General features: G+C 44.0%; 1 pseudogene; it reads left to right on the plus strand.

Annotated features, from left to right (window-relative positions):
• LOC133126738 (E3 ubiquitin/ISG15 ligase TRIM25-like) overlaps positions 1–9,127 on the plus strand; it is a 15,061-nt pseudogene extending 5,934 nt beyond the window's left edge.
• Positions 9,128–11,648: the final 2,521 nt, after the last annotated feature.

Raw genomic sequence — 11,648 nt, forward strand, 5'->3', positions numbered from 1 at the left:
CCAAATCACAAGAGCCGTGCATCACCCGACCCTTTAATGGACAGAAATTGCTGGCCTCACAGCTTAGAACTACCACAGATGCACCGCGCCGCCGATTGGTCGGTCTTTAGCCACCATTTCCCCCTGACTATTCAGTTGTAATTTAGGCTGAAAAGGTACAAGATGAATTAGAGTCATGGAGATGACGCAAGTTACAAACAAAATAGTTTATTCGCAGACAGGTAGGTTATTAGTTTTACAATATCACAATCAATTACAAAATACACAAATCTTAACTCCCTACAAGGTAGTCTAAACAACATTGATCAGAAACCCCAGCTCTCAGGCCCCTCAGAAATGGCAGCCCTTCCTGACCTTAACCACTACACTACAGGCCGCCCCATCATATCTATGAATGCTGTAGTTGGGAGTTTTCATGATAACTGCACTATGCTGTAAATATGTATTTGTGCCTCTCATGGTAATATATCTTTTGGATAAACCTGATTTGGGTGAATGAAAGGAAAGGAGACTGTTTGGTTTCTTCTCCTTATCTCCGAAATCCAGGCCTTATATCTTGACCCTAAAAGTGAGTCACCCATCTATAATTTACAGCCAGGCCCACCAGGCAGGGGGCTAAAACACATGACTTCTACAGAGACAGCTTTTGCCCAGTTTCCCCTCGGCTCCTGAATGGTTATGCTATCAAAGGTAGACTGTTACAAAAACTAGACCATTACACCAGTCGCACTGAACCAATCAGAATAACACCAAACATTACTATATTCTGACCTGGTTCTGATTCTGTGTATGTATATGTGTATGTATGTATAGGGAAGACCGTAACCGGCTTCCCACACTATGCACGTTATATATGTACGTTCTGTGTTTGTGTGTAGCCAAAGCAGGCTAGGTATGATTATTTACTCGATCTCTATTCTTAATTTGTGTATTTTGTAAGTGTCTATTGGTATGTCTATTGGTAAACAAAATTATTTTGTTTGTAACATGCGTGATCTTCATGACTCTAATTCATCTTGTACCTTTTTCAGCCTAAATTACGATTGAATACTCAGGGGGACAATATTGACCAAAGACCAACTGATCAGTGGCTTGGTACTTTCGTGGTGTTTCCAAGCTGGGAAAGGCAGCCAAGTTCGGCCCACAAAGGATTGTTGTTGCATGGCTCTTGTAATTAGATGCGAAGGGAACCCATGGTCTAAATGCACGCCGACCAGGGCTCGCAACTATCATGTCAATATAGTGCATGTATTGTGTTGGCTAGATATTGAGTAATGGTGCCGCAGGTAAGAGTCGAGTGTAATCACTCCCGAGGTTCGCGTATGTTTCAAACCCAAATTTCTAAATTATATCTTAAATGGAGTCAGATAACGAAGGTGGGGCTACAGATAAAAAAATTCTCTCATTTGCTGATTCCGGCACATTTACTTTTGTGTAAACGGAAATGTTGGTTAATGTGCACAGTCCCTGACAAATATGTTCCATTGTGTTGAATAGAATAATGGCATCCCTTCTGTGACTTGGGTTGTCTCAGTGAGACTCTTAATTTCCCCGGTTCGATGCCTTCCGGTCTTGAATACCAAAACGTTTGGAAACAGTTAAAGCGTTGACGGGTTCCAGGTTTTAAAATAATTTTATGGTCACGACCGGACAGTGGGTTATAATGTGTCCTGAGTAGGCTAAAAAAACCTAAACTTTGTAACAAATACGCGTCTCAACCAGCCTCTGTTCCGGGAAATGTTCCGACTACTTCCCAGCTCGTTCGTGAATAAACTTCCAGCTGTGCATGTTGTCCGATTTTGAAAAATAAAAATAAAATCTGCCATTCATACCAGCCATCAACGACGATAAATAAACAACCGCATTGTTTGTTCAGAGCCAAACCATGGCCCTGGAGTTCGACTGTCACGCCATTTCTATTGCGATACAGGAATAATAATAGCTCAAAATCTGCTAAAGGTGTTGTGAACCAGAGCTCCCAGAACTCCAGAAGGTGTTCATAGTCCTTTCTGAGGACGGACTGTGTTCTGTTAAGGTTGCTTAAACATGTTTATGTCGCAGCAATATTGCTAAACACGGTTTAATGTAGTTTGACTTGAAACGTGAGACGGGTGCGTGGGAGTTGGACCCAAAATGCACGACTCCGAAACAATGGTAAGAGAAAGTCCCGTCAGGGCTTTATTCGGGACGAATCCCAGGAGCGTAGTCAAAACAAGCAATGTCCATACACGTAGATCCAGCCAAACGAACACAAAACAAACAAAAAGCACGATGCCGAGGGAAGAGGCAAACTCGGTAGACGTGCAGGAAGGTCTGGTAGCAGGAGAGCCGTCAGCGGGGCAGAAGTACAGGCGGACGGCAGGCAGAGTCGTAGTCGAGGGCAATGCGGAAGTCGAAACCATGAAACAATCAGCGAGGCAAAGGTACAAAACGGTAGGCGAAGACGTGGTCCAAAAAAAAAAAACGAAACGAAACAGAAATCAATAAACGATGGTCGGTATAACAGGCTTGGCTCTTAACGTGAATCAACCCGTAATGATGCTCAAGAGTTGCGTAGTAAACTAGAGGCAGACAATTTCGCAGTGAACAGTAACGCGACTGGGATATAAATGCAGGTGTAGACAGGTGTAGACAATTAGTTAGAGCGTAGCAAGGAAATAGAAAACAGGTGCGATGGATGACAAGTTTAACAAGGTAATTAGTAATCGTTAGTAATAAACCTATCCTGCCCTAGCATTAGGAAATTAGTAAATGACATGCACGAGAAACGTAAGGTAACATGAACACATGATTAGTTTGTTAGTTTCTACCCAATCCTGATCTAGCGTTAGTAGTTTTAGTAAATAGACAAATGGAAACAATTAGGGAGTGAATGACAGAGAGAGAGAGAGAGAGAGAGAAAAGGCGGAACGCAAGGTTTGCGGAAAGACATGTAAAAGTGTATGTTTAAACAGTAACCAGTCTCCGTAACAATAAACATAAATCAAAACATAACACAAAACGAAACTAAGACGATAACCACTCAACATAACACGGTATCTAATCAGGTATATAATCGTAACGAAACATAACTAGACATGACAAGAAAATAAATCGTAACAAGAAATAAACTAAACAACATGACCAGGGGTCGTCAACCCTGGTCCTGGAGAGCCGCAGGGTGTGCTGGCTTTCGTTGTTGCTTGGCATTAATTGATCAATGAAAGCCGTTGATTACACAGTTAACTCACCTCACCTGGTTTCTTGGGTCTGAGTCGCTTGCTTATTTTAAGGTGGAGACGAAAGCCAGCACACCCTGCGGCTCTCCAGGACCAGGGTTGCCGACCCCTGAACATGACGAACCTAGACTAACAGAATACATGATAAGACAATACCAACTGCAGCTCTGTTTCCAGGTTAGTGACCAAACACTCATCACATGCAGGCTTGTGTTTGTGTGATATTTATGAGTAAATCTCCGCTCTGCAAGTCTTGCTCTTCAGCATGGCCTCAGTCCAACACCACACCTCCTGAGCTGTGGGCAGAAGCAGGGAGTCCCTCCCACTCTCTGTCACGCAGTTTCAGAGAAACTAGTCTGTGTCAGTGTGAGCAGTGAAATGGCTGAAGGTGGAAGTTTACTGGATCAGGACCAGTTGAGCTGTTCGATCTGCCTGGATCTACTGAGGGATCCAGTGACTATTCACTGTGGACACAGTTATTGTATGGGCTGTATTAAGGTCTACTGGGATCAGGATGATCATACTGGTGTCTACAGCTGTCCCCAGTGCAGACAGACCTTCACCCCAAGGCCTGTTCTGGGCAGAAACAACATGCTGACTGACGTGGTGGAGCAACTGAAGAAGACAGGACTCCAAGCTGCTCCTCCTGCTCACTGTTACGCTGGACCTGGAGACGTGGCGTGTGATGTCTGCACTGGGAGAAAGCGCAAAGCCATCAAGTCCTGCCTGGTGTGTCTGGCTTCTTACTGCGAAACTCACCTCAAACTTCACAATGAGCTTCACCCAGGAAACACACAATGTCATCAATGCTACTGGACGCCTGCAGGACAATATTTGCCGTCAGCATAAAAAACTGCTGGAGGTTTACTGTCGTACTGATCAGCAGTGTATCTGTTATCCGTGTACAATGGATGAACACAGAGGCCATGATACAGTCTCAGCTGCAGCAGAAAGGACTGAGAAACAGGTAAGGACTGGAGCTCTTGCCTGGCAGCTCTGATAGTGCTGTAATGGGAGAGGAACTGCGTAAACTGGGAACAGTGGGATTTCCGTGCTTTTTTTAAAAATCGCATCATTATGTTGTAGCCTTCACTCAGTGAGCACTTTATTAGGTATTTATTAGACTAAGTTTTTAGACTTCTGCTGCTGTAGCCTTTCTACTTAGAGTTATGATGTGTTGTGTGTTCAGAGATTCTCTTCTGCATACCCCTGTTGTAATGTGTGGTGTCACCTTCCTGTCAGGTTAGACCAGTCTGGCCCGTCTCCTCTGACGTCTCATTAACAAGGCATTTCTTGCAGCAGAATTTAGTTTTTTGCAGCATTCTTTGCAAACTCTCGAGACTTGTGTGTGAAAGTCCCAGGAGACCAGCAGTTTAGAGATACTTAAAATAGTCTGCCACCAACACTCATTCCCCCATTCTGATGGTTGATGTGAAAATTAACTGAAGCTCCTGACCCTTATCTACATGACTGTATGCATTGCACTGCTGCCACACAATTGGCTGATTAGATCATGGCATAAAGTAGGTGTGATGAAGTCAAAACGTTCCTGATGAAGTGCTTGGTGAGTGTCTATGGTAAAAATAACACTAGCAATTTTAACATTCACTTGGAAGGTGTGTTTCATGAGACTTCGCTGAAAACATTTCACCAACAGTAAAGTCATTTACAGGTCAAAGGCCACAGTGATAAAGCAGTAGGAGCAGGAAGTGAACCCAAGTCAGCTCTGTGTGACAGCTCTGTTCACCCCCCTCACCCCCCTATTCACTCCCTGAATGGGAATCAACTTTTGCTTAAATGGCCAGTACAAGTCAAGACAGACCTGCTAGATTAAAAAATATATATTTTATGGTTATTGTATTTAGATTTAAACATGATGATATGATTCAACAAATGTGAACATCATGTACTGTAATATTACTTGTAATCTTTCCACAGAAGCAGCTGGGGGCGACACAGAGTAAATTCCAGCAGAGAATCCAGGAGAGAGAGAAGGAGCTGCAGGATCTGAGACAGGCTGTGCAGTCACTCAAGGTGGGTACTGACCAGAGGAGAAGACCACAGCTGGCTGCTGGAAGAGCCATTTCAAGGCTCAGTCAGGGCTCTCCTCCAGTCAGCCAGTGAGGAGCCCAGTGTTGGGCCACTTTCCAGCCCTGTGGGGCTCAATCCCACTGAGCCACTCTGTGGGGAACAGGCTGTCTGGGGTCCCAGTAAGAGCTTAATTGAAAGGCCTAGTTAAAATGTACAGCCCTCCTCTCTCTGTGTCTCCTAACAGCGCTCTGCACAGGCAGCAGTGGAGGACAGTGAGAGGATCTTTACTGAGATGATCCGCTCCATTGAGAGAAGGCGCTCTGAGGTGAAAGAGCTGATCAGAGATCAGGAGAAGGCTGAAGTGAGTCGGGCTGAAGGACTCCTGGAGTGACTGGAGCAGGAGATTGCTGAGCTGAGGAGGAGAGACGCTGAGCTGGAGCAGCTTTCACACACAGAGGATCACATCCATTTCCTCCAGGTAACATCACTGGCTCTCTGACAGACTGCAGTGTGTACACTGTACATACAGGGTGAGGTGTGTTCCTCATTTACAAAGATCTGTTCCTGGCATCTGCACAGAAATCTGTACTGAGACTGTTCTCTGTCTGTCTGTCTGTTTGTCTGTGTGTCTGTCTGCAGAGCTTTCAGTCTCTCTGTGTCCCTCCTGGACCTGGAGACTTACCCAGCATCACTGTCAGTCCACACATCTCTTTTGAGGCTGTGAGGAAATCTGTCTCTGAGCTGAAAGAGCGACTGGAGGACGTCTTCAAGGTGGAAGTGATCTCGGAATCAGGTTGTGCAAAATCCTTCTTTGACTGTTTTTATCCATGTGTAACCGGGTGCATAAATGTAAGGTTCAACCTAAAGTACGCCCAGTCACACAATATAACAGAGGCCCCCTCTACAGTTTGCTAATAAGACAGAGACGTGGTCTAAGTTAAATGCAATTACTTTATTAAATAAATTCTGATGCTGGAAGGCAATAATGAAGTTAAGACAAATGCTCATATTCATATAAAAATATATTTATTTTGAACATCAATTTTACCAGAATAAATAGGGATAATGTAGACTGATGTAAAGGTTAAGGATGGTGGGTGACGACGCTGATGGGATGGGGCATACTCACCTTCAGGGCTCCCAATGTGTAGTTACAACCCAGTGCTCTCTCACAGCAAGCCTTACTACAAACAAGGTGATACTATATGTGATTCAGGTGCCATTAACACTTACACACTAACACGTGAGGAGGGTACCCCTATTGACTAACCCCGCCACCAATCAGCACCGAGCCCACCATACAACAAGAGACAAGTCCTAAAAGTCCAAGGAATAACCTAACTATAGCCTATCTATACCAGTTGCTTCAATACAGGAAAATAAAGAAAATAAAGAAAGTAGAAAAGTACAAGTGCGCCTCTAAGAAGCCTCACCAAGAAGACTCCAGGCACGGAGGTGTAATATAGGCTACACACCACGCGCACCAGCCGCTGCGCACCTTAGGTCGTCCGGCCAACAACTAGTCTATAGCCGTGCAACACGGGACACTAGCGAACGTGCTCGACGACTGACAAACGCAACCAAACGAACTTCAAATAAAACACCGAGGCAAAACAGCAGTGACTATTGCACCTACAAAGTGAAGAAAGTCACAGTTAATCTGGTATTTTATCATTAAAATCCAATCAGAATAAACATACAGCAAAACGGTACATTACCAAACAATCCATGGAATTCTAAACTGCGTGAGTTGTTACTTCCGTGTTTCGGAGAAGACTCCGCAAACAGACGCATCTTAATAAATTAATTAGAAGAGAATATAACATTACTGTCGATGAATGCCAAGTAATTACAGCTATAAAAATATAGCCCACCCACCGAAATCAGGGGACACGGCTAAATCGCGACGAATTACCCAACAGACAACGGACAGCAAGCTGCAACCAAAGCATTGTGTTAGTCTGCGGTGTTATTAACCCACGCAATATTATCAGGGGGAAAACAGAATAGATGTTCTCTTACCTCTCGTGGTAAGGCAGGCAGACATGAGGAGAGGACGAGACAGTGAACAAGAAATCAATCAGAGATCACAGGAAGAGAAAGGAAAAACATTTAAAAGGTAGGGAGCCGAGATTGGTTCAAAAGATGAGATCCTGCCGGTGCCACTCCCCCCCCCACCCCAATTACTGCACCATTAGGGACAACAGCGAGTTTAACTCGCCTTGTCACACATGCGAAGCCAATGGGCAGATCAAATTGAATGAATATACAGTTATTGTCTGTTAAACTGTCAGCACTCAATAATATTTGATACCCAGAATTCCCTATTCCCATAACTTTATTTTTGTCCTTTTCTCTCTGTCCCTGCAGTGAAAGAAGTCCCTTCTGTAGAGCCCAGGACCAGAGAGGATTTCTTACAGTGTGAGTGCTCACTCTGAAACTCTCAGCTGAGAAACACACACACGCACACACACACACACACACACACATCAGTCTGAATAAATAAAATGACATTTTAAAAGTACTGTATAACAAAAATTAAAAATATCCTACTCATTGAAAAATATTGTCATTACAAGAGTCTGTTTCCACTGAAACGATCAGAAACACACAATCACACCAACATGGAGATGAACAGAAACTTAAATCACTCTGTATAGTCTTGGCAAAAACAGGGAATTACTGATGGACCTGTCCTCATGTAACATCTCATCCTTCTCCTCCATCAGATTCCTGTCAGCTCACACTGGACCCCAACACAGCGTATAACCTGTTCCGTCTGTCTGAGGGGAACAGAGAGGTGACCCGTGTGAGAGAGATCCAGTCATACCCTGATCATCCAGAGAGATTTGACTACTGGTTACAGGTGCTGTGCAGAGAGGGTCTGTCTGGACGCTGTTACTGGGAGGCTGAGCGGAGTGGGAATGATATGGTTGATATAGTAGTGTCCTATAAAGACATCAGCAGGAAAGGAGAGGGTGATGACTGTCGTATGGGATTTAATGACAAGTCCTGGAGTTTGTCCACTCCCTCCAGTTACTCTTTCTGGCACAATAATGAGCACACTGTAATCCCTGCTCCCTCCTCCTCCAGAATAGGAGTGTACCTAGATCACAGGGCAGGAACTCTGTCCTTCTACAGTGTCTCTGACACAATGACCCTCCTGCACAGAGTCCAGACCACATTCACTCAGCCCCTCTATCCTGGGTTTGGGGTTTATGGGGATGGATCCTCTGTAAAACTGAGTGATCTGGGATGAGTGAGAGAAAATCAAAGCCAGTGGTGATAAAAAAGGGAAACACAAGATATTTTATAAAACTGAAATGTAATGATGGAATTCAAATTCATGTAATTAAATTAAATGCAAAAATCCTGTATTCTTTCATAAACCTTCATTCTTCATGTTCGCAGTGTTAAAGGCATTCTTATGTGTTTATTTGTGTTTTCATAACCTGGATTTATAAGGTAATTTTCTCTGTTATACTTTTAAAATGACTAAATTCCTGAGCTTTGCTTTGTTTCAGTGATGTGCAGATTCTCTGTAGAATTACTAAAGTTAGAGTTTAGAACCTAAAGATTAATTGGATTGAAAAATGTTTCAAGAGTAGCGTCAAAATGGCAATTTTTTAATTTGATGAGGACTGTATTATGTGTTTGACTCAATTCATCTTCAATTGTATAATTGTTCAATTGCACTCATGGAGGAAATAAAAGTGTTTCAATCCATGACATGCTCTAAGATGGATGGCTATTTTCACAGTTCACAGGAATCTGATGGAGGTTATGATTTAATATGAGGATAGGTGCATTCATGTGAATTTCTGATTGTTTCTGAACAATGATGGCGTCAGAGAATAGTTAATATGAATATGAATAGTTAATATGATCTAATATTTAACTAATATAAGTAGTTTTATATACGAAGCACCTCATGAACCGCAGGTTGAAGATTCTCCACTAGGGGGGGCTATTAGTGCAGGTGTGAAATGTGTGACTTTGCGTGTCCTTTGAGAGTAATTAATTCATCCATCCATCATCTTAACCCGCTAATCCTGAACACGGTCGCAGGGGGGCTGGAGCCTTTCCCAGCATACATTGGGCAAAAGGCAGGAATACACCCTGGACAGGTCGCCAGTCCATCGCAGGGCAGACACACCATTCCCACTGGCAATTTAGACTCTCCAATCAGCCTAACCTGCATGTCTTTGGACTGTGGGAGAAACCGGAGTACCCAGAGGAAACCCACGCAGACACAGGGAGAACATGCAAACTCCACACAGGGAGGCCCCGGCCGATGGGGATTAAAACCCAGGACCTCCTTGCTGTGAGGCGGCAGTGCTAACCACTGCACTGTCTGTATGCACTTTAAGTTCATTTCCCTTTTGTCCCCCACACTTCCACACAGATTTCAGTCTCAACACTTTTCCAAAAATATTCACACAATTTTCTACCACAGACTGATTCCATTAATTACACCAGTGGTTAATAACCATTCAGACTGATTCCATTAATTAGTCTTTTCATTTGCGCTCGTGAATTGGTCGCCATCTCTCATCAAGAGGGGAGAAGAATCCTGCAGTTTTAAGCGCTTTTGTGTTTCATATTGCACAGATTTCTGTCGTTGCAGTTTTGTCTTCAGTGTCTGTAGTTTTGAGGAACGGGATGTAGTTTCAGCAGGTTTGTGTAAACTCTGGAGAAAAGCCAACGCTGGCCTGTTGCTGCTTCATTCCTGTCAGTTGCCCCAGTTCCAGGGCCTCTGTTCAGCAAATCTGCACGGGCTTCTCAGAGAACAGATGCTGTGGAGCCAGGTCGGGAACCTTCATGCCGGCCTGCCCACAGCTGTGGTCCATGCTGTGCTCACTTAACCTGTTATGAGGGCGACAAGAGGCCTGGGTTTTTCAGCTGGGGCAGAGTTGGGGGGTTTGGGAGCTTTTACGTTGCAGGGCTGCTGGTTATGATAATGGTTTTGTTCCACAGAATGACCACAATGTGAAAAAAAACAAAAAAACATTTTAAATCCTCTCTGTTTCTGACTGTGTATGTCTTTCAGTGCAGGGACGGGGGCGAGAGAGAGAGGGAGAAAAGGAGGGAGAGCGATGGAGAAAAGGAGGGAGAGGGAGACATTTGAGGATGAGGATTGAGCATAATGTCTACACTGAGATGAATTGAAAAGTGTTTTCAGATGGATTTAATTTGTGTTGGGTGGAATAAAAATGTGACAAATGACAAAAGATTTTGCTCCATAAAGGAGAAATATGTCATTTGAAACCCATGTAGGTTCCACACGGGGGAACTGCAGTCTCAACCCAAAGCAAGGCAACAGCTTGCCAGTTCCTCTCACTTCAGAGAGCCAGTGATGTTACCTGGAGGAAATGGATGTGATCCTCTGTGTGTGAAAGCTGCTCCAGCTCAGCGTCTCTCCTCCTCAACTCAGCAATCTCCTGCTCCAGTCGCTCCAGCCCGACTCACTTCAGCCTTCTCCTGATCTCTGATCAGCTCTTTGACCTCAGAGCACCTTCTCTCAATGGAGCGGATCATCTCAGTAAAGATCATCTCAGTTTTTATCCTTTGAAGCCATTTTTTATTTTTTTTTCCATTCCACTACTCAGGCCTCTTGAAGCCCACCTCATTCACAAAATATCTTGAAATGTGTGTATATATAATAATTCCAACGGTAAGTTAAATAAAGACAAGCAAACACTATATTTCAATGTTTTTAATAACCAAATAAGGAATCCAATGTTTAATTATATGAAGTGCTGACAGAATAAAGGAAAGTGCGTACACTTGATCAGCATAGCACAGCTGAGGCACATAAAATGCAACATCCATCCATCCATTATCTTAACCCGCTTATCCTGAACAGGGTCGCACGGGGGCTGGAGCCTATCCCAGCATACATTGCAGGAATACACCCTGGACAGGTCACCAGTCCATCGCAGGGCACACACACCATTCACTCACACACTCATACCCACAGGCAATTTAGACGCTCCAATCAGCCTAACCTGCATGTCTTTGGACTGTGGGAGGAAACCCATGCAGAACATGCAAACTCCACACAGAAAGGCCCCAGCCGACCGGGATTTGAACCCAGGACCTCCTTGCGGTGCTATGCACTGCACCATCCGCGCCACCTCCATTACCACAGAACAGTGAATTAAATATAATTTACCTGAGTGAATGGTGTGTGTGTAGGTATGAGTGTGTGAGTGGATGGTGTGTGTGTTAGTGTGTGTGTGAGTGCATGAGTGGATGGTATGTGTGAGAGTGTGTATGATTGAATGGTGTGTGTGTAGGATTGAATCTGTAATGCCACAACCTGACTCATAAGGCAATGGCAAGAGAGGGAGATCACATGAGGATATTAAAGTGCAAAGATTCATGTATTCAGTTAAA

The sequence above is a fragment of the Conger conger genome, chromosome 4 (assembly GCF_963514075.1).
Source record: "Conger conger chromosome 4, fConCon1.1, whole genome shotgun sequence".
Taxonomy (NCBI): Eukaryota; Metazoa; Chordata; class Actinopteri; order Anguilliformes; family Congridae; genus Conger; species Conger conger.